This window comes from Moschus berezovskii, chromosome 15 (assembly GCF_049115385.1).
Source record: "Moschus berezovskii isolate FMDL1 chromosome 15, NW_MosBer_1.0, whole genome shotgun sequence".
NCBI classification, from domain to species: domain Eukaryota; kingdom Metazoa; phylum Chordata; class Mammalia; order Artiodactyla; family Moschidae; genus Moschus; species Moschus berezovskii.
The window spans coordinates 49,217,810-49,240,708 of record NC_142474.1 but is presented as its reverse complement, the minus strand read 5'-3'; the positions used below and the strand labels follow the sequence as shown (position 1 = coordinate 49,240,708).

The following is a 22,899-nucleotide window of genomic DNA, read 5'->3' as shown; positions in this document are numbered from 1 at the left end:
GGGACACGCCTTCCAGTCCATGGACAGCGTCCTGGTCTCTGAGATCGTTGCTCAGTTTGGTTTCCTTTGTCAGCCTCCACTAGACTGAACCAACTTTTGGATGTGCCAGATACAAATTCTACTGGCCTCTTGAGCATCTGCAGATATCTCAGAAATAAATTAGAAGAGACATTTGAGGTAGGTTGTTTAACAACCACAAATTCCTCCTCTTCCTCTGTGTGTGCCCTGTGCTATGTGGCTGTTCTGCTCCTTCCTTCAAGAGATAGAGTATGTCTGGGACTTCTCTGGTGGTCCAGTGGCTCAGACTTGGCACTCCCAATGCAGGGAGCCCAGGTTTGTTTGATCCCTGGTCAGGGTACTAGATCCCACATGCTGCAACTAAGAATTCACGTACCTCAACTAAAGATCCTGCATGCTGCAGCTAAGACCCAGTGCGGCCAAATATCTATAAATAAAGAAAATACAGATTTTAAAAAGAGAGAGAGTATGTCTGCTCCTTCCTGAAATAGAGATATGGCCATACGACTGGCTTAAGCTCGTGGGACATTGGCACACGGGCACAGGTTGGCTCAAAAAGCACTTGTTCATCGGAGTTCAGTCTTTCCTGCTCCCCTAGACCTCCACGTAAAGAAATCTGGACTGGTCTCCTTAAGAATGAACGAGAACATGGAGAACGGCAGACAGACATGTGGAGCTACCATGGAGGAATCATGCCAAGCCATCCATCAGATGATTGGGGCCTCATGAGTGACTCTAGGTGAGACCAGCAGAAGGCCTAGCTGAGCTCATCTCAAGTTGCCAACCGGAGAATCATGAATGACCCACCAAGTTCTGGTATTTTGTTACACAGCAATAAACAACTGATACAAAAATGGGAATCTCACCATTAAGAAGATCACAGCTGATGCCAGTACAGAAGAAATCATCAATAGAAACGTAACAACCCAGCCTCCATTCACTCAGAACTCCCAGTGATGCCACAGAGCAGCTGCTAATATTCTGTTTGAATATATGGATTTATTTTTCCACAAAGCTGAGTGGAAATAATTTCCTTTAGTCACTCCAGTTTTGTTTCTGTTATTTTTTGTCCTTCTGTTTTTGTCCCTTCTCTTCTTTTTAGTTTCTCTTGTGAGAATAGTCTTGTTAGATATTTTAACTCCATATAAATTTCTCTCTCTACTTGGGGTAACACCAGAATGTTGAAATTTCCTTTGCTTTGTGGATGCTCATGGTTCTTCCACATGTAGCTTCAATTACTTCTTCTTTTCAATTTCTTGAAGTTTGCGCTTAATTAAGAAAGAAGAATCTTCTTTAGATTTCTTAAAGTTTTCTTTGATTTCTCCCCCAAATTAAATGTGTAATCTTTGCATTACAATTATCTGAAATTACCAATATTATTTAGAGAAATCTCTTTATAGAACCCTGTTTTCTATATGACAGCAATTGGTAATATGAAAAAAAATTCAGAATCGCATGATAGGGAAAGTTGTTAGCTATGAAACACTTGCTCACCAATGGTTCTTTAAATTTGACCAGTGGAATGCATTTCGTATTAAGGATTCATCTTTTCTATCTGAAAAGTCCTATTTTTCAGTCAAAACTTTAACATCATTGTGGTTTCTTTTCTGACATTCCTGTATTTAGTCACTAAATATTCAATAAGTTTTCTGTATATTTGGCTGGGGCTTAGAGATATGAAGATGCATACAGAACTCTGCCTTCAAGATAGAAAGCATGTTGATAGAAAATAATGCTCCTTCAACAAGCTAGGTGTCATAATAGACACACACAGGGTGTCCAGGAGTTCAGAGGTCTGTGTGTGTGTTTGAGGCCAGTTGTGAAGAAAAGGTCTGAAGAAGGAGATACTGGGTTAGGTTGTAGGTTGCAAATAGGAGAAAGTCGTGAGATGCATACGGGATGTGAATGGGTTGCTGAAGTCGGGGCACACACGCTGAGACGCAGTTGTGGGAGGAACACACAGTGTGAAGGGGGCATGATGAGAAAACAGGTGGACAGAGCCTGGCCACTGGTCAGAGAGGCCAGAGAACCAGGTCGAGGAAAGGACTTCATTGCGCAAAGCAGAGTGAGCCGCTGGAGGAGTTCAAGTAAGATATGATGGTGGGTTTGGAAGGACGAGGAGACCATCAGAGCCCATTACCCTTGCATATCTGATAGAGAACAAAGAACTGAAATAGGATGGGGCCAGCTTTGCTGTTGTTATGAGGCAGAGACTTTACTAACTTTGTTGCAAACTTTATTCCCAGGCTTCTTCAGCTTCAGTTCAGTTCAGTTCAGTCGCTCAGTCGTGACCTATTCTTTGCAACCCCATGAATCACTGCACGCCAGGCCTCCCTGTCCATCACCAACTCCCGGAGTTCACTCAAACTCATGTCCATCGAGTCGGTGATGCCATCCAGCCATCTCATTCTCTGTCGTCCCCTTCTCCTCCTGCCCCCAATCCTTCCCAGCATCAGAATCTTTTCCAGTGAGTCAACTCTTCGCATATAGTTGGCTGTAAAGAATAAATTTCTATAAACGAAAGGTGAAAAGAAGTGCGATGTCCAAGGTGCAGGAATGAAAAGAAGAGATAAATGAAGAAATGGGTAGAAAGTGTAGCTAGGAGAACTTGCAGTCGACTGGCTGTGGAGGTAAGAGAGGAGTGAAGGGTGACTTCCAGGCTCTCGTTTGGTGAGGGAGTGGATGGCAAAGCCCTGACTTGGGGACACAGGAAGGGGCGCAGGTCACCAGTACCAGCCTTGGAGGAGACTGCTCCAGCTTCAGCAGAACCCTCTTAGCGTGACACGAGAGTCATTAGTCACTGGCTTGGTTTGCTGGACTGATGACCAGTCAAGTTCATCCTGTTGGACTCGGTCTTTCCCTTCTTGATTTTTGTGCAAGGTGAGCGTTTTGGCCGAAGGATGAGGAAGAGAATCAAGCCTTGCTCAGAAACGTGACACCATCAATTGCAAAGCTGTTGTTTTACAGCCCAGAAGAAATTTCCCAGAAGTTGTTATTGCCGTGTGTGGAGACTAAGCCTCACTTCACGATCAGACTGGCCTGCCGGGCTTCTCTCCCTACTTCAGAGGAAGGGAACCCATCTGCTTCTCTTTGAGGGTGGTCACTGACACGATGGAATACGTAGTTGGTGTAACAATTTTGCTTAATGGGCTGTATACTTTTTAACACATGCAGCTCTTCGTGTAAATACTAGTCAGGAAAGAGGTGGTTTTTCTTTTTTTTTCTTTTAATGTTCCAGAGAAGCTGTTTTAGTTAAACAAAGGGCAGGGAGTTCCTTCCTGAATGGTTAAAGTCCTCTCGATTGTATTAGCAATGTGCTGAATACAAACTGCTCCTTGGCTACTTTCGTGATATTTATCAGAATTCTTGTTAAATAGCATTTTCCCAAAAATGATGTGAGGAAAATCAAACAATGGAGCATACAGGTGATTAACCAGGAAAAACACAATGAATAGAAAAGTTTTTATGTTTCTTCACTTTGACATAAAGGAAAAAAAATATACTTTTCTCTTTAAAGATATAATTTGTAGGTAAAAACTCAGTTTCATTGTCACTATTATGTATGTTAACTTTTCATGCTCAATGCAATCTTTTAAAAAAGTAACATATTTTAAATAGATGCTTATATTATAGAACATTGAGACAATACAGATAAGCACAAAGAAGAAAATACTCATCTCTCACAATTACTCCATCAGTTTTCTTTCCTTATATGAAGAGAACAGAATTCACCAGTTTGTTGTGGGGAGAACACGGTCTGTGACTGGAAGGAACATACGGATGGTTTGATCAAATACAGATACCCAGTCTGCTGGGGGCCCCTAAGCAGAGATGTGCTGGAGGATGGAGGTGTGTCATTTTGTGCTTCAAGTTGCAACAAATGGAATCTGCACTTCCGGATTCACGGGATCAAAAGCTGAACTCTTCTATGTAAGAGAGGGTAGAGGATTCTGAGGTCTCTTTTGGGAAGGAGCAAGATGCCAAACTAGGAGGAGGAAAATAGAATCAAGAGAGGTGGCCATGGCAGGAAGGACAGGGAAATGAGAAAAGTTCTCAAAGCTGTAGGGTCTGGAAAGGACTTCTGGTTTAGTGTCAGATACATGGTGAATCCCGTGTCTTCTGAGATTCTTCCCCAAAAGTCAGGAAAGTCTTCATCAGTCACTAATGCTTTTGAGGGAGTAGGTTTTTTCTTCTTTAAACATAGGATCCTTGCTACCTGGCTATTTATTATCTGAGTTCCGCCAGTTACCAGTTCTTTTCTTTTCCATTACGGTTTATTACAGGATATTGAATATATTTTCCAGTGCTATACAGTAGGACCTTGTTGTTATCCATCTTATATATAATAGTTTGTATCTGCTAACCCCAAACTCTTAATCCATCCCCCACTTCCCTCCCTCTTGGTGACCATAAGTCTGTTCTCTATGTTTGTGCATCTGTTTCATAGACAAGTTCACTTGTGTCATCTTTTAGATTCCGCATGTAAATGATACCGCAAAATATTTGTCTTTCTCTAACTTACTTCATTTGGTATGATAGTCTCTAGGTCCATCCGTGCTACTACAGATGGCATTTTTCCATTCTTTCTTGTAGCCCAGTAGTATTCTATTGTGTATACACACACACACATACACATACACACACATAAACACACACACACATATATGTAAAATCACATCTTTATCCATTCATCTGTTGTTGGACATTTAGGCTATTTCCATGTCTTGGCTATTGTGAATAGTACTGCTATGAATTTAGGGCTGCATATATCTTTTTGAATCATAGTTTTGTCTGAATATATGCTCAGGAATGGGATTGAAGGAGTAGATGGCACCCAGTTGCTAGTTTGTTGAAGGAAGTCCAGGCTAACTAGCGTTAACCTTCCCTAATGCAGTGGCCAGAGAGAATCCATCAATGCTAGACCACCTCACCCCATTTTTCACTCCAGAACTATGTTTTGTATTTTGTCTTAAGGAGGCATTTTCTTTCTACCTAAAATGAAGAAGTAGAGTTGATCCCCACCCATTGTTTTTTTGGTCTTTCTTTCTACGTGATTGATGTGGTCAGCTTCCGGAAAGCATGACCTCAACACACTGCACATCACTGCAAAGTGGATTTCAACTCTTGCAAAAGAGGTTGGGGCTTCATGAAAGTTTGAAAGTGGTATTGGAAGAACTAGTCAAAACATCTGCCAAGTCACTGACCCGTGAGGACCTGGCTGCATTAGAGCAGTTGGTAATAGAAACCAACAAAGACCTCAGATGCTGCTTCAGTGAGTGTGACTTTGCTATCAAAGAATTAGGGAAGGCTCCTGGGGGAAGGGATGAAACACTTGAACTGGGCAAAAGCACCCAACTAGCTTTCTGGATTCACTGTGAAACTCAAGAGTCCAGCAAAGCACATTATAGATCTACTAAGGATTAACACTGTTCTTTCTGAAAACTGGTGTAGGGATAGTTTTAACCTACATCACATAGGGCTTCCCTGGTGGCTCAGGTGGTAAAAAATCCACCTGCAATTCAGGAGATCTAGGTTTGATCCCTGGGTCAGGAAGATCCCCTGGAGAAGGGAATGGCAACCGACTCCAGTATTCTAGGCTGGATAATTCCATGAACAGAGAAGCCTGGCCGGTTACAGTCCATGGGGATGGCGGAGTTGGACATGACTGAGTGACTAGCACTTTTGCTTTCGTTAAGTGTCAAATAAACTTGTTTTTTCCTTTGTGTGTGTAGTTTTCCCAGATAAAGTTTGAGTCAAACCTCATTTTCAGACTCTTGACTATAAAAATTTTAGCTCATAATAGAAAATCTAAAACATGAATGAATATAGAGGTAATTGTATAATAAACTCCCTCGTATCCATTATCCAGTTTGAAGAGTGAAGTCCCCTACATACAAACCTTCAAGTCGCAAATGTTCAAATGCGTGTTCCATTGATGTCAGGCGTGAGTGGAATTGCATCCCGCCCTCCGTCTCCTGTTGCAGACGACCCTTCAGCTCCACCATCCCCCACCTCCTCTGCCTCCTCCATTCGTAACTCTTCTTGCCCGTTCACTCGATGCCAGCCCTGTGTGCCAGCTGTTGTACTCTACTAGTGTACTTCAGGGTACTGTACTGGCAGATTAAAAATGCTTTCCTTGCTTGCTTTTTATGTATTATTTGTGTGAGAAGTATTATAAACCTATTACAGTCCAGTACTGTATAGCTGAACGTGTTAGTTGGGTACCTAGGTTAACTTTGTTGGATTTATGAACAGATTAGACTTATGAACATGCTCTTGGAATGGAACTGGTTCACTTGTAGAGGGCTTAACTATGTACATATAACACACTCACTCTACTCTCCTTGTCCCCAACTCTGTATCCTCTTGCCAACAAAAAATTAATCAGTTGATTTAGGAAAGAAACAGGAAATTTTACTTGAGCCAAATACATGTATATATTTGTATGTGCATATATATATGTGTGTATGTGTGCATGTGCTCAGTCTTGTCTGACCCTTTGTGACCCCATGGACTGTAGCCCGCCAGGCTCCTCTGTCCAAGGGATTCTCCAGGCAGGAATACTGGAATGGATTGCCATTTCCTTCTCCAGGAGATCTTCTCGACCCAGGGGTCAAACCCACGTCTCCTGTGTCTCCTGTTTTGGCAGGCGGATTTTTTTTTTTTTACCACTGAACCACCAGGGAATATAGAACATGTAAACCATATCTGTACAGCTTATAAATTTCCACCAATTTAAAATTCTATTTATTAGTCATACAAACCAAGAGATATAATATCACCAGCACCCCAGAGGCATGCTTGGGCTCACTTCCAATCACTTTCCTCCCAAAGGAATGACCATCCTGACTTTTAACACTGTACATGAGGGCTGCACAGCCAATCTTGTCCCCTCCCAGCCCACTCCACCCTCCTCTGCCCAACTCTGTATCCTCTTGCCAATAAAAAGTTAATCAGTTGGCCTACGAAAGAAATGGAAATTTTTACTTGAGCCAAATTGAGGATTCTAACCCAGGAAGAGCCTCTCAGACAGCTTTGAGAACTGTTCCACCCATTAGAGGTCAAAGCACAGTTGCATGAGCTTTTGGAGACAGAGGGCTGCACATTGGATGACATATGATTGACAGTTTACATAGTCCAGATCTGTAAGCACAAAGTGATGGATCATTGTGGCCCCTACAATATGGAGGAGAAATGTTTTCTTTAAGGAGTTGTCTTGTTGGTGCTGGGAAAAGGTTGCTCCTTGCAGTTAAACAGGTATTTCTGCTGATGGGGGAGTCTGGCCTGATGCAAAATGCACATACAAAATGCACAGTGTGGGCCAAAGGGCAGAGAAAATTCTTTCATGTTTAAATTTTTCTTGTCTTGCCAAAGAAATGAATTTTATTTCGTGCTACCATTTCATCTGAAAATATTTCAGTATGTAAGTCTAAAACACAGAGACCTAAAATATAACCATGATGCCGTAATGACATTTTAAAGCTTAACCATAATAACTGAATGTCAGCAATCCTGAACATGAACATTTCCTTGTTTGTCTCATATGCGTGTGTACTCAGGTGTGTCTGACTCTTTGCAGCCCCATGGACTGTAACCTGCCAGGCTCCTCTGTCCATAGAATTTTCAGGCAAGAATACTGGAGTGGGTTGCCATTACCTCCTCCAGGGGATCTTCCCGACCCAGGGATCAAACCCAAGTCTCTGGTGTCTCCTGCTTTGACAGAATTCTTTACCACTGCGCAACCAGGGAAGTCCTGGTTTGTCTCAAAGATTTAAGATATTGGAAGTTGCTTGAATTATGATCTAAATAAGACCCATAGGGGTTCTGAAATGTTTTTTAATCTGCAGGTTCCCCTTCTCCCTTTCCCAGTTCCCCCCACTTTCCCCTCCTCTTTTCTCTCTTCCTCACTGAAATATTATTTTATTTTTTTGGTTGTTGAACTGGATATTTATTCTACAGAACTGCCCACGGTCTGATCTTCATCACTGCATGCTGTGGTGGTGTTTACTACATCTTTCTGACTCATTTTTATTCTATACCTTGGTAGTTATTGGGTTTGACCCGACTCAATTTTGATATTTTGCAAGAATCCTTCCTAGGTGGAGTGGAGTTCTTCTAGACACATAAGACTGGTTGTCTCTTTGTTGTGATGTTTGCAGCCATAGATCATCACTGTTTAGATCCACTGTCATTATGGATCTGTAAAATGGTAATATTCTATTATTTAGTTTTCATTTATTAGACATAATACTTCTAAAAAGAGAAAATTACCCTCATCAATAATTTGATTACCCTGAGGGTCAGTTTATATAGGAAATGAAGAATAAATGCTTAATTTTTACCTTTTGATTTACAGCAAAATAAAAATGAGTTGGTGGCCTAGTATCTTTGGCAGGTGACTTTCGATTCCCGGGTCGGGAAGATCTCATGGAGAAGGGAGCAGCTACCCATTCCAGTATTATTGCCTAGAGAATTCCATAGACAGAGGAGCCTGGTGGGCTGCAGTCCATGGGATCTCAAAGCCTTGGATACAGCTGAGTGACTAACATTTGCACTTTCCCTTTTCATGAATTCTTGTCATGCTTTGAAACATTTTTTAAAGATATAAACTTACTTAAAATTAAAAAAAATTTTCTGATGTTGGGGGTCAAAAAGGGAGGGGGTGCTACAATATGTCTTGCCAACTTCTTAGAGACCCTGGCACTGGAATCCATCTTGGCTAAAAGATGCGCATACACATCTGTAAGGACTTTGAGTCAGATCAGAAGTGGGCGATGAACAAGATGATTGGCCAGAGGGAACCTGGAGAACTGCCCCTATAGAGACAATACAAGCCACCCTAAAAGCACGACTCCCTCCAAGCCCACTCATATGCATGTACTTTCTCCTAATAAACACTTAACTGGTTACACTACTCAGTCTTTTAGCTGAATTTTTAAAACTTTTTAATTTTAGATTGGAGTAGAGATGATTAACCATGTTTTAAGTGTATAGCAAAGTGATTCAGTTATACATACACATGCATCTATTCTTTTTCAAATTATTTTTCCTTTAGGTTCTTACATAATATTGAGAAGAGTTCCCTGTGCTACACAGTAAGTTCTTATTTTAAATATAGCAGTGTGTACCTGTCCATCCCCAAATCCTGATCTATCTCTTCTCCCCACCCTTCCCTCAGGTAATTGTAAGCTTGTTCTCTAAGTCTGTGAGTCTATTTCTGTTTGTAAATAAGCCAAGGGATCTTTGTTGAATTTTTTTTCTCCAGGGAGGGACTTACATCACACCCAGAGGCCCTCATTGTCTAGAGGCTAGGATTTGGCACTCTAAGTGCCACAGTCTGGGCTTGATTCCAGGATAGGGAACTGAGATCCGGATTCGAGCTGCTATACCCCAAGCACCACAGATCAGTCAGAACTAGCTTGCAAGCCAGAGTAGCTGGAAGGCTTTGAATGGATGTTTCCTATTCTCTGTCAATCTGAAGATTTGAATCTCAAAGGTGGGCTTCACGTGCCTTCCCTGGGAGGAGACCACCCTCTGCGAGAGAAAGTGATGGGGAAATGTTTGTAGAAGAGAGACTTCATTGAGATTTCATTTTAAAAAAGACTATGATTTACTGAGCATGGACAATGTGCTTTTATCTCATTACCCACTTATCTCTGGATATCACCTGGGTTTGATCCCTGGTCGAGAAGATCCTCTGGAGAAGGGAATGGCAATCCACTCCAGTATTCTTGACTGGAGAATCCCATGGATAGAGGAGCCTTTGCGGGCTACAGTCCAGGGGGGTCACAAAGAGTTGGACACAACTGAGTAACTAACACACACCCACTTATCTCAGAAACACTGTAATGATATGAACTCAGATCCCTTTTATAGAAGAAGAAAATGAGGTTAGCAAAGCCAGAAGCTTGTCAGGACCACTTGGCTTGTCAGAAGCCTACAGGGCTCTCATCTGTCTGCATAGCTTCTAGGCAAAGTGGTTTCACGTCGCCCTGTTCACAGCCCTCTGTGCTGGGCTTTCTGGGGCACAGAGCCCTGCCTGCTCTACAAGACACCTGCGACACCCTAGGAGGATGGACCCCCATATTTCAGGCTTCCTCTTGACATGAACCTCCCTCCCCCCAAGAAAGGAGGCCTTCCAGGATCCTCTACGTAAAATGGCAGCCCCCAATTCCTTGTCCTGCCCCCTTTCCTGGTTTTGCATTAGTGCTTTCTTCTATATCAGTCAGTTCAGTTCAGTTCAGTCACTCAGTCGTGTCCGACTCTGGGCGACCCCATGAATCACAGAACGCCAGGCCTCCCTGTCCATCACCAACTCCCGGAGTTCACTCAAACTCGTGTCCACAGAGTCAGTGATGCCATCCAGCCATCTCATTCTCTGTTGTCCCCTTCTCCTCCTGCCCCCAATCCTTCCCAGCATCATAGTCTTTTCCAGTGAGTCAACTCGTCGCATGAGGTGGCCAAAGTATTGGAGTTTCAGTTTTAGCATCAGTCCATCCAATGAACACCCAGGATTGATCTCCTTTAGAATGGACTGGTTGGATCTCCTTGCAGTCCAAGGGACCTCAAGAGTCTTCTCCAGCACCACAGTTCAAAAGCATCAATTCTTGGGCGATCAGCTTTCTTCACAGTCCAACTCTCACATCCATACATGACCACGGGAAAAACCATAGCCTTGACTAGACGGACCTTGGTTGGCAAAGTAATGTCTCTGCTTTTTAATATACTATCAAGGTTGGTCATAACTTTCCTTCCAAGGAGTAAGCGTCTTTTAATTTCCTGGCTGCAATCAGCATCTGCAGTGATTTTGGAGCCCCCCAAAATGAAGTCTGACACTGTTTCCACTGTTTTTCCATCTATTTCCCATGAAGTGATGGGACCAGATGCCATGATCTTTGTTTTCTGAATGTTGAGCTTCATGCCAACTTTTTATTTATTTTGTTGCTTGCCTGTCTCCCCATTAGAATTTATGCTCCACAGGAGCAGGGATTTAGGTCTGTTTTGTCCACTGCTATGACTCTGTGTAGAATAGTTTCTCAGAGTGCACACAGAGCTGTGTACCCAGGGCTCCAGATTGTCTGCTACCTGTGTGGGTTGGAGGCGCGTCTAACCTCCGGGCGGACTACCCATCAGCATCTTATCACGGTGATGCCTTCGGGGCCCGAATGATATGCATTTCCCCCTTCCTACCAGGAGGTGGCAGTGTGCTCACTCGGCCGGAACGGGCTCTGCTGAGGTTTCCTGGATGCTGCAGCTGCTTGGTGCCTCTGGCCCAGGACTGCCCCTGCTGCTGCTGCTGCTGCTGCAGCTAATTCGCTTCAGTCGTGTCCGACTCTGTGCGACCCCATAGACGGCAGGCCACCAGGCTCCCCCGTCCCTGGGATTCTCCAGGCAAGAACACTGGAGTGGGTTGCCATTTCCTTCTCCAATGCATCAAAGTGAAAAGTCAAAGTGAAGTCGCTCAGTCGTGTCCGACTCTTAGTGACCCCATGGACTGCAGCCCACCAGGCTCCTCCATCCATGGGATTTTCCAGGCAAGAGGACTGGAGTGGGGTGCCATTGCCTCCACTGCTAGGGAGAGAGAATTCTCTGTCAATCTAGGCCTGAAAGACCTGTCATAAAACCAGATGAAAAGCCCTTCTCTATTTAGCCTGCTGAAGTCAGAACAAATTGTTAGTAACACTTAAACATAGATCATGGGGCCTGGTCAAGTATACATTGAAATTACCTGCATGAAATTGTTGGGGGGCACTTTCATTTATCTTGGGGTGTTTCTTCATTGTGATTGTTTAAATATCTCCCCTCCCCCACCTTCCCAAACACCACTATGCCAGTTTACTGAGCTAAAGTGAACAACTATTTCTTACGTGCCAGACAATTTGGGAAAAAAATAGAAATTTTGTTTTGGGAAAATGTTCTTTGTTAGAAATTAAAAAGCAGAAAAATAAGAGCACAGTTCATGTAGCTTTCAACAAGAGTAAATATTCTGATCTTTAATAATCATGCAAGAAGTATTACAGATTAAAGAGCAAGACAATTTAATAAACATTTCTTGGGCACCTCCTGTGTGTCTGGCACTAAGTTCAGTTCAGGGAAATAAAATATGAATCAAAAAAGGTCATTGCTTCCAAGGAACCTAATCCCTGGTGAGAGTCAAAGATATTTGTACAATAAATTAGGATACAAACAGAATAAAATATATGATAAAAAAATAAATTGAAAGTGTTCATAGAATATTCACCAAGATTTTTTCTTTTTTTTCCTGTGCAGTCATGTCTGACTCTTTGTGACCCAATGGACTATACAGTCCATGGAATTCTCCAGGCCAGAATACTGGAGTGGGTAGCCTATCCCTTCTCTAGGGGATCTTCCAGACCAAGGAATTGAAAGTCATCTCTCAAAGATACTAAGGGACCAACTCATTTTTATTTTGCTGTAAATAACAAGGTAAAAATTGAGCATTTATTCTGTATTTTCTGTGTAAACCAGAGTCTCCTGCATTATAGGTCGATTCTTTACCAACTGAGCAATGAGGGAAGCTCGCTCACCAGAATAGACTATACGTATTCTGAGTCATACAAACACTTTACTTCAGGTGAAAGAATAAACTTGGATCTGTTACAACAACTGATTGCTATAACAAAAACTAGTTCCTCATTGATATCAAAAGGTGTTATGTCATTAAAAACTTTGGTATGAATACAGTGATATAATTAAAAACAGAAAAATTAGGATCTAAAAGAAAGTACTTAAGGATTCCAAGGCTAAAGTGTATGTGTGTTTTGTGAGTCAATCAACTTCCAAAGAAGTCTATCAATAACAGATGATGTTTTTGCTGATGTTTTGATGATGATATTTATGTAAATCTACAGTTATATATGTATAATTAATAAAGTTTTATTAACAAATATTGATTAAAAATAAAGTTGATACCAGCAATGTTGCACAGGAATGTAGAAGCTGGAAGAAATAATTTTGGTCAGGGAAGTCAGAGAAGACTTCCTAGAAGAGGTAGCTTTTAGACCATCCCTTGAAAGATGAGCAGGACTTTGGTAGACTGAGAATGGGAAAGAAGTGTATTCCAAGCTAAGACACAGGCAAAACCAGAAGCCCAGAAGTGTGATCATTTTGTGATCTTATGTTTTTGGAGTGTGGTGCTGGGGTTGAATGTGGATGGTGTGGATTTAGGAGTGTCCCATTCCATTTTGCAGAAAAATTGCCTAGTGGCAGGGACTCAATAATTGCTTATTGAGGGAAAACAGGCAGGAAGGCAAAAAAGGAAGAAAGAACAAAGGGGAAAAAAGGGTCAAGGTCTGGCAAATAGATGTTTACTGTGGGTTATGGGAACCAAGAGGTAAATCAGAACGAGCGACAGCAGTGGCCCTCTTCCTACCTCCCCAATTCTTCCCATTTAAATAAAAATTCTTTCTTTCTTTATTTTTGGCTATGCTGGGTCTTTGTTGCCACACAGGCTACTCTCTAGTTGCTGTGTGTGGGTCCCTCATTGCAGTGGCTTCTCTTATTTTGGAGCACGGGCTCTAGGGCCTGTGGGCTCCAGTAGCTGTGGCACATGAGATTAGTTGCCCTGCAGCATGTGAAATCTTCCTGGGAGAGGAATCAAACCTGTGTCCCCTGCATTGGTAGGCAGAGTCTGAACCACTGGACCGCCAGGGAAGTCATCCCTTCTTATTCCAGTTTTATTGAAAGAATAAAATGGAAATAGCAAAATATTATCCCTTCTTTTTCTACCCCTTGACTGTCTGGAAAGAGTATTTAATAGCTAAAACTACAGTAAATGTTCTGTTGTTTGAATGTACAGTTTATCTCTCCATTTACCTACTAGAGGGCATCTTGATTTCTTTCAAGTTTTGAAAATCATGAATAAAAGTAGTATAAGATCAGTCCTGGGTGTTCATTGGAAGGACTGATGCTAAAGCTGAAACTGCAATACTTTGGCCACCTCATGCGAAGAGTTGACTCACTGGAAAAGACTCTGATGCTGGGAAAGGTTGGGGGCGGGAGGAGAAGGGGACGACCGAGAATGAGATGGCTGGATGGCATCACCGACTCTGTGGACATGAGTTTGAGTGAACTCTGGGAGTTGGTGATGGACAGGGAGGCCTGGCATGCTGTGATTCATGGGGTCGCAGAGAGTCAGACATGACTGAGCGACTGAACTGAACTGAACTGACCTGAAACATTCATGTTCAGGCTTTTGTGTGGACATAAAAGTTCAGCCCCTCTGGGTAAATACCAAGGAGTTTGATTGCTGAATTGTATTGTAAGAGTATATTAAGCTTTGTGAGAAACTGCCAGCTGGCTTCTGAAGTGTCTGTACATACTGCTTTGCCTTTTCACCAGCAATGAATGATAGCTCCTGTTGCTCTGCATTCTCACCAACATGGCAGCGTTTTGAATTTTGGCCATACTAAAAGGTGTGTAGTGGTATTTTACTATTATTATTGCTATTATTGTAATTCCCTGATGACTTAGGGTGTTGAACAATTTTTTGTATACTTATTTGCCATTTATCTGTCTTTGGTAAGCTATATGTTCAAGTCTTTTATCCTTTTTAAAATTGAGTTTTTTTTTTATTGTCGACTTTTAAGAATTCTGTATGTATTTTGGATAATAGTCATTTATCAGAGATGTCTTTTACAAATACATTATCCCAGTCTATAGATAGTCTTCTTTTTCTCTTGACTTGTTTTTCTCAGAGCAGTTTTTAATTTTATTGAGGTCCGGCTAACCAATTATTTATTTCATGGATTGGGCTTTTGGTGTTATATCTAAAAAATCATCAGCTTACCCGAAGTTATTTAGATTTTCTCCTACTTTTATAATTTTCATTTAAAATATAGATCTCTGCATAGAGAACAGACTTGTGGTTGCCAAGGGGGAGGGGGTTGATGAATTGGAAGTTTGGGGTTAACAGATGCAAACTATTATATATAGAATGGATAAGCAACAAGCTTCTACTGTATAGCATAGGGAATTATATTCAATAGCCCATGATAAACCATACTAGAGAATAATATGAAAATGAATGTATATTTGTGTATAATTGAGTCACTTTGCTATACAATAAAAATTAAAACAAAGTTGTAAATCAACTGTACTTCAATAAAAAGTAAACAGAGGTTTATGATCCATTTGAATTAATTTTTGTGAAGAGTGTGAGGGTGTGACAGATCTAGATTCACATTTTTGCACTTGAATGTCCAATTTTTCTAGCAACATTTGTTGAAAAGATTATGTTTGTCTGATTGTACTGCTCAATACATTAATGTGGGTCTATTTCTGGGCTCTCAGTTCTGTCCCGCTGATCTATTTATCTGTTCTTTCACCAAACTATTCTGCCTTGATTATTGTAGCTTTATACTATGTCTTGAATTCAAGTAGTTACCATCCTTCAACTTTGTTCTCCTTCAGTATTTGGTTGGATATTCTGAATCCTTTGCTTCTCCTTACAAAGTTTAGAATCAAGTTGTCAATATCCATAAGATAAGACTCCGAGATTTTTATTGGGATTCAATCTTTAGACCAAGTTGGGAAGAACAGACATCTTGACAGCATTGAGTCTTTTTGTTCATGAACATGGAATATTTCTCCAGTTATTTAGTTATTCTTTGGCCTTTTTAATCAGAGTTTTGTAGTTTTTTCAAATAGATTTTGTATGTATTGCTATATTTATACCTAAGTATTTCATTTTTAGATGCTAACATAAATGGTATTGTGTTTTTAAATTCAAATTTGATTTGTTCATTACTGGTACGTAGACACTGACTTTTCTATATGAATCTTACACCTGTGGCTTTGCTGTAACTATTTGTTAGTCTCAGGAATTTGTTGTTGTTGTTGATTCCTTTGGAATCTATAGACAATCCTGTCATCTACAAAGACTGTTGTTTTCCTTTCCTGTCCAGTCCATACACCTTGTGTTTCTCTTTCTTGTCTTATTGCACTGGCCAGAATTCTAGTTTGATGTTGAAAAGCAGTGATGAGAGGGGATACCCTTTTCTTGTCTCTGGTGGAGCCATTTTTAAGATTTCATTTTTTATACTGTTCATTGCAAGTGTATAGAAATACACTTGATTTTTGTATACTGGTCTTGTATCCTGACCACTCCATATGCAGTCTTCACATTTTTCATTTTAATGGCTGAACACAATTTCATCAAGTAATACCCTATAATTTCCTTAATCTTCTCAACTGGTTAGATTTATATGCTGTTTATAAGTTCCTCATGTTTATAAACACTCCTGCTGGAAATAATTTTGCACATTCAGCTATTTTCTTTGTAATTGTTTCTTTAGACTAAAGGGTTAAAGGGAATGGATATTTTGTACGGTTCAATGTTTTTATTGCCAAATTGGCCTTCAATGGAGTGTTAAAGCCTGAAACTGATGCATACAGGTACTTATTACCTACAGCTCATCTAGCATCTCATGACAGCTTATCCAGTCTACCACAGTACAGTTGTTTTGTGAGGTCACCAAAATATGAATAAGTTAGAAGGAACAGATGGCCATTTGGCATGATGGTGTGCTGTTTTGTGTTGGGTCACTGTGACTTCCTTTAACTGTTGCCATTAATTCTCTTGTAGACATGCACAACCCTACTGACTTGGTGAGGAAGGTGGGTTTTCTTTGGGAATCACCATCACTCCCATCAGAGCTAGAAACACGTCTTGGAGCACCCGCCCCGTTGATGGTAAATTGGTATCATTCTCTGCGTTGCTCAAAGCAAATGACTGTCATCAAAATCATCAACATGGATGGTGCTTATCCCTTGCTCGGTATGTACAGGGAACTGTGTTATACTCCTAACATCTCCCTTAGTCTTCACAACCCTGTGAGGTAGGTGATGTTAATATTTCTATTTCACAGATGAGTTAACTAAGTCTTTGAGAGAGTAAATAACCATTCAGGCTCTCTCCAGTAATAAATATTGGACCAAGGGTTGAAGGTAGCTTTGTGTGGTCAGTGTTCATGCACTAAAGCATTATGACGTGTCTGAGGAACTGAAAGACTGCTTTGTAGAAATAAAAACACTAGTTTTATAAAGATACTAACACGGTAAATCATTTGCTCCACCTCAAAAATAGCTATAAGACATCACAGCACTGCAATGAAATGTTTAACCACCGAGTAAACAGCTTCAGACCAGCAGACGAAATAATTTGATTGTCCAATTAACTTTCAGGGAAACTGGCAAGGTCTGCCTGTGGTTCACTCTGGCCGCACGAGCTGGCCTTTCTGTTCACAAGTCCTGCAACTGTTTGGTATAATTCTACTTTCAAACCCTTCCTTTCCTTGAGCCAGCTCCCTCACAGATGTGGAAATAACAGCTTTCTAGTAGGCTCCAACAGAGAAGGCAATGGCAAACCACTCCAGTACTATTGCCTAGAAAATCCCATGGATGGAGGAGCCTGGTAGGCTGCAGTCCGTGGGGTCGCTAAGGGTCGGACACGACTGAGCGACTTCACTTTCACTTTTCACTTTCACACACTGGAGAAGGAAATGGCAGCCCACTCCAGTGTTCTTGCCTGGAGAATCCCAGGGACGGGGGAGCCTGGTGGGCTTCCGTCTATGGGGTCACACAGAGTTGGACACGACTGAAGTGACTTAGCAGCAGCAGCAGCAGTAGGCTCCAAAACCTCCTTCTTTTCATATAAGATGTGGAAATGATAAGACCATGCAGAAAAGGTCGTGAAACTGGCGCTGAAACTTAGTAATGTTTCTAAAAATAGAGCTCTGAAAGATTTAATATTATAAGTCACTGTGATCCCCAGAGAAAAAGCCATGGTGGTGGAGGTATCGTCCAGTAAGTGTGAAAGTGTTTTTTTCTTACCCCCTCAAGAACATTTTCCTTTGTAATGTGGGGCCGCCTGGCATTTTTAAAAGGACGCAGATAGTGCTAGTGAATTCAGATGACAGTGAAGTTGTGGGGGGGGTGGGGACCCTGGGGCAGTGTCGGCAGGAACTTAGGATCAGGTCCTGACTCTGTTGGGCGACCTTGGACAGATCATGAGCCTCTGGGTTTAGTTTGCTTGTATGTGAAATAGGAGGTCACAATACCTTGCATCACAGAACTGCTGTGAAAAACAGCTCTAAGTGAGATACTATTTGGAAAAGAACTTTGGAAATAACAGAATTACCCAAATGCCAAGTAGCGGTTGCACCACCCACTTTCACTTTGTTTGAGCTGAGAGATATTCAATCAGCTGAAGTGCCAGGGGCAAAGATCCCGTGTTTCATTTGATTTTCGGATATTTTCCAAGATTCAGTTAAAAGTTCTTACGGACACAAACCTTCTTAGAGATTTTTCCAAGCCTCACGTGGCCTCTTGCTTGTTTTACCCCTCTCCACCACGCACAAACTTCCTCTTCAGTTAACGTGGTGTCTACCAGGTTTCTCTTTCATAAAGTTTCAAATTTCTCCTTTCTGATTAAAAAGTAATTTGTGGGGAGATACTTCGAGACTGGACAAGTATCCTGTTCCTATCAAGCCTTCAGTTCAGTTCAGTTCAGTTCAGTTGCTCAGTCGTGTCCGACTCTCCGCAACCCCATGAATCACAGCACGCCAGGCCTCCCTGTCCATCACCAACTCCCGGAGTTCACTCAAACTCATGTCCACAGAGTCGGTGATGCCATCCAGCCATCTCACTCTCTGTCGTCCCCTTCTCCTCCTGCCCCCAAACTTTCCCAGCATCAGAGTCTTTTCCAGTGAGTCAACTCGTCGCATGAGGTGGCCAAAGTATTGCAGTTTCAGCTTTAGCATCAGTCCTTCCAATGAACACCCAGGATTGATCTCCTTTAGAATGGACTGGTTGGATCTCCTTGCAGTACAGTTTGTTTTAATGGATTCTGATTCCCTTGTTCCTTCTACATCCCTTGGTGACTCTACTGTAAGAAAGGGCTTTCTCTTTCACCCATTTATTATTATTATTATCTTTATTGTGTGTGTGTGTGCTTAGTAGTGTCTAACTCTTTGTGGCCCCATGGACTGCAGCCTGCCAGGCTCCTCTGCCTGTCAGGCTCTTCTGTCCTTGGAGCTTTCCAGGCAAGAATATTGGAGTGGGTTGCCATTTCCCACTCTAGGGGATCTTCCCAACCCAGAGATGGAACTCACGTCTCTGGCATCTCGTGCGTTGTCAGGTAGATTCTTTACAAGAAGTGCTACTTGGGAAGCCCTATTTTGTTATGAACTCATGGATTCTCATTCTGTGCAATGGGGTAGAGTCTATTGTTATCGTTACTTTGATGGTCAGTTGTCCCCACTTTGACCAGAGGGAGGGGTTTCAGGGTGACCAGGATTGTTTTAATCAGGTGTGGTGGGATGTACAGATATGACAATGACCGTCACGAAAGGAGACCTGTGTCTTCCTCAGGATTCCTAGACATGGGAGGATGCTCACGAGGCCATGTGGGGAAGGGCCAGTCAGGAGACAGAGGAAGTACGGGGAGAATGTGGGAGCCTTTATTATCATTTCCACAGGAAGGAATGGGTGAGGTGCGGTGGGTAGGGTCAGGATGGTCTGGTTTCACCCTTTCAACAGGCTCTGAGCCCCAGGGACTGCCCCCCCTTGTCGAGAGCCTGGCCTTGGGGTGATTCAGGCAGGAGAATAGGGACCCGACTCTGAGAGCCCAATAGAGGATGTGTTGGGGTATGGGCTCCAGAATGGTTGATTTGCATATGAAAAGCAGACTCTGGTGGAGTTATTGACTATTTCCAGGAATTAGCTAACCCTGGGAGGGGCAGTCCCTCCAGAGTAAGCAAGGCTGCAGATGTCAGAGCATCAGCTACAGAAAGAAGGAAACAGAGCTCTTACAGGGAAGCCCAAGCTGGCATCTATATCCTTTCGACATGTCCCTGTCATTCTCGTGAGTTTTCCTTATTTTCTGGCACAAGAAGTCTGCCCTTCTTGTTTTGATATGAAGATCCATTTTGTCTGGCTTGTGAGCTTAGAATTGTTTTAACTTTCAAAAATCCAAAAGGAGGAAAAACAACAACCCTTAATTTCAAGTCCCTTGTTATTGTGTTGCTCAGTCATGTCCAACTCTTCGCAACACCATGGCCTGCAGCGCACCAGGCTTCCCTGTCCTCCACCATCTCCTGGAGTTTGCTCAGACTCACTGAGTTGCTGATGCCATCCAACCATCTCAAGCTCCTTAAGGATTTCTAAATCCTGGCAACCGTGGGTTGGAGGTAGGCGGTCTTGTCTCCTCTGAGGATGTGGGTCTCAGACGCCAGAGAAAGGATCCAGGAAAAACTACGGGAGCATTAAGTCTCTATGATCCTGTGTTTTCCTTGTGGGTAGCCTCATCATTTCATCTGTAGGGCATCTTAGGGAACAAAGTGGTTCTACTCCACTGGGTCTGGATCTAGTCTTTTCTTGGGAGTTTGGGCAAAGTCATATTTAGGTCTGGAGATGTTGACCTACTGGATAGGACACTGGTTCCTTAGACTGTGTTTGCGGGGAGCCCTCAAAGTGGGGAAGCAAATATAGTATATTAACACATATATATGGAATCTAGAAAGATGGTACTGATGAACCTATTTGCAAGGGCAGCAATGGTGACACAGACATAGGGACCAGACTTGTGGACACGGCAGGGCTAGCAGGGGGGAAGGAGCGGGTGGGATGTGTGGAGAGAGTAACATGGAAACGTACATTACCGTATGTAAAATAGATAGCCAGTGGGAATTTGCTGTGTGACTCAGGGAACTCAAACCTGGGCTCTGTAACAATCTCAAGGGGTGGGATGGAGTGGGAAGTGGGAGGGAGGTTTAAGAGAGAGGGGACATGTATACCTGTGGCTGATTCATGTTGATGCTTGGCAGAAACCAAAACAACATTGTAGGACAATTATCCTCCAATTAAAAATAAATAAATTAAATTATATATTAAAAAAGGAGGGAGGGAGGAACCAGTACTGAGACCTAATGTGAAAAAGACAGCCACTGAGCTAGACCCGAGATCACATCAATTATGGGCGGACAGCCTGACTTCTTGTTTCTCCAAATGTGGAGCGCAGGCCAGCAATCCTGGCACCATCCAGAAACTTGGCAGAAATGCAGATCTTGGGCTCTGCCCCAGACTTGCTGAGTCAGAATCCTTGTTTGAACATGATCCTGGGGGTTCCTGGGTGTCTTACAGTTTGAGGAACACTGTGCCAACAGCCCAACCTACTGATCTAGAGCTTTGGGAGTGACAGGAGAGCAAGTCTGTTATGACAACCAGGTGAAGAAATCCAGCAGAAGCTTTGACTCTTTCCACCTGGCTTCAGAAGGGTTGCCAGCAGCAAGAGCAGAGGAAGAATGGAGGGGAAGTGAAAGAATTTTCATTCTATGTGGTGTGCAGTCTGTTCAAGGTGCTGGGCACTTTGTTTTCTGAAAATAGATTCCTATAAAACCAGATACAATCCTGTTCATAAAAGCATGTGGGGATAGGATTAGTGCTCTTAGAGAACAGACCCAGAGAGCTCCTTGCCCCTGCCACCACTTGAAGACACAGCAGGAGATGCCATCTAGGAACCAGGAAACTGGTCCTTGCTAGAGCCCCAGTCTGCTGATGCATTGACCTCGGATTTCCCAGCCCTGAGGACCATGAGAAACAGATGCTTGTTAAAGTCGCCAGTTTGCTGTTCTTTTGTTACAACAGCCCAAGGTAGATTGCACATCTCACCCACAACACAGCCATGTTTCTGGAGGCCAGTGGTGGTGGCCACTGAGGCAGGAACTCCTCCCTGGGTCTCACCCATGACAGTGGGGAGGCTGTCTGTAAAATCAAACCACCTCTCTCTTCTTCCAGATGAAAGTTTCTCAGTCATGTCTGACTCTTTGCCACCCCATGGACTGTAGCCCACCGGGCTCCTCTGTCCATGGAATTCTCCAGCAAGAATACTAGAGTGGGTTCCCATGCCCTTCTCCAGGGGATCTTCCCAACCCATGGAGCAAACCCAGATCTCCCATGTTGCAGGCAGATTCTTTACTGTTTGAGCCACCAGGGAAGCCCTTCTTCCAGAGCCTTAGGACAAATCATGCCTTGGGGGCCAGATGGTGGACATCCTCACCAGGCGGTCTGGCCCTGAGGAAGCTTGGTGAGGGATTAACTTTTGGAATCTTCTTCTCATTTGTCTAGGCTGAGATCCCTTTTAACAATTGGGTTACCCAACCCAAGTGTAATTTGTACGAGTCAGAAAAACCCTCTGTGTCCCCCAACTCACCAAGTACACCTGCTTTGCAAAAACAGCTTCATCATTCTTAGGTTGTGGAGATTCCATCTTTCCTGCTAAACCCATGTTTGTCTAAATCTCCCCACCAGGACCCCTGCCTCCCCGTGTTATGCCGTCTGCTTCCACCTGCCAGTCTCACAGGATGCCGGCCCCTCTGCAGCACACATGGCTCAGTTCTGCAAGCCTGTGATTTCCCACCACTACCCAAGAGAAAAAGGAACAGGATCCGGCAGATGACACTTCACCCCACATCCACTTGGTCTGTTCTGTCCAGTGGACTTTCCACAAAACTTCAGCTTGTTTTTCTTTCAGTTTCCCTGTCTGCCAGCCAGGGCTCCTTCATGACCTTGGAGCATGGATTCCTGCTCGCCTTAATGGGTCTTTGTGAAACAGAATACAGAACAAGAATTCTTTCCTTTATCCTGCATTCTTTCTCTGCTCTTAGGGCTGGTGGACTTTCTGAAGCCGGGTGGAAAGATTCAAAAGTTCTACTGGATTTCTTCACCTGGTTGTCAGAAATGGAAACTTCTGGCTGGACCTGGGTGCTCTTGTTAGTTTTGAAACTCTAGTGAATTCCAATGTGCCCCTGCCTTCCTGGCTGTGTTGGCAGCAAGGACTCTTATCTAGATTCCAGGGGCCAT

General features: G+C 42.9%; 1 long non-coding RNA gene across 1 annotated transcript; it reads left to right on the top strand.

The window, feature by feature from the left end:
• Positions 1 to 14,279: 14,279 nt before the first annotated feature.
• LOC129555328 (uncharacterized) lies at positions 14,280 to 22,637 on the top strand. Its single transcript, XR_008685734.2, has 3 exons — positions 14,280 to 14,453; positions 16,625 to 16,816; positions 22,348 to 22,637. It is a non-coding gene; the product is annotated as an uncharacterized LOC129555328 (long non-coding RNA).
• The last annotated feature ends 262 nt before the right edge of the window (positions 22,638 to 22,899 follow it).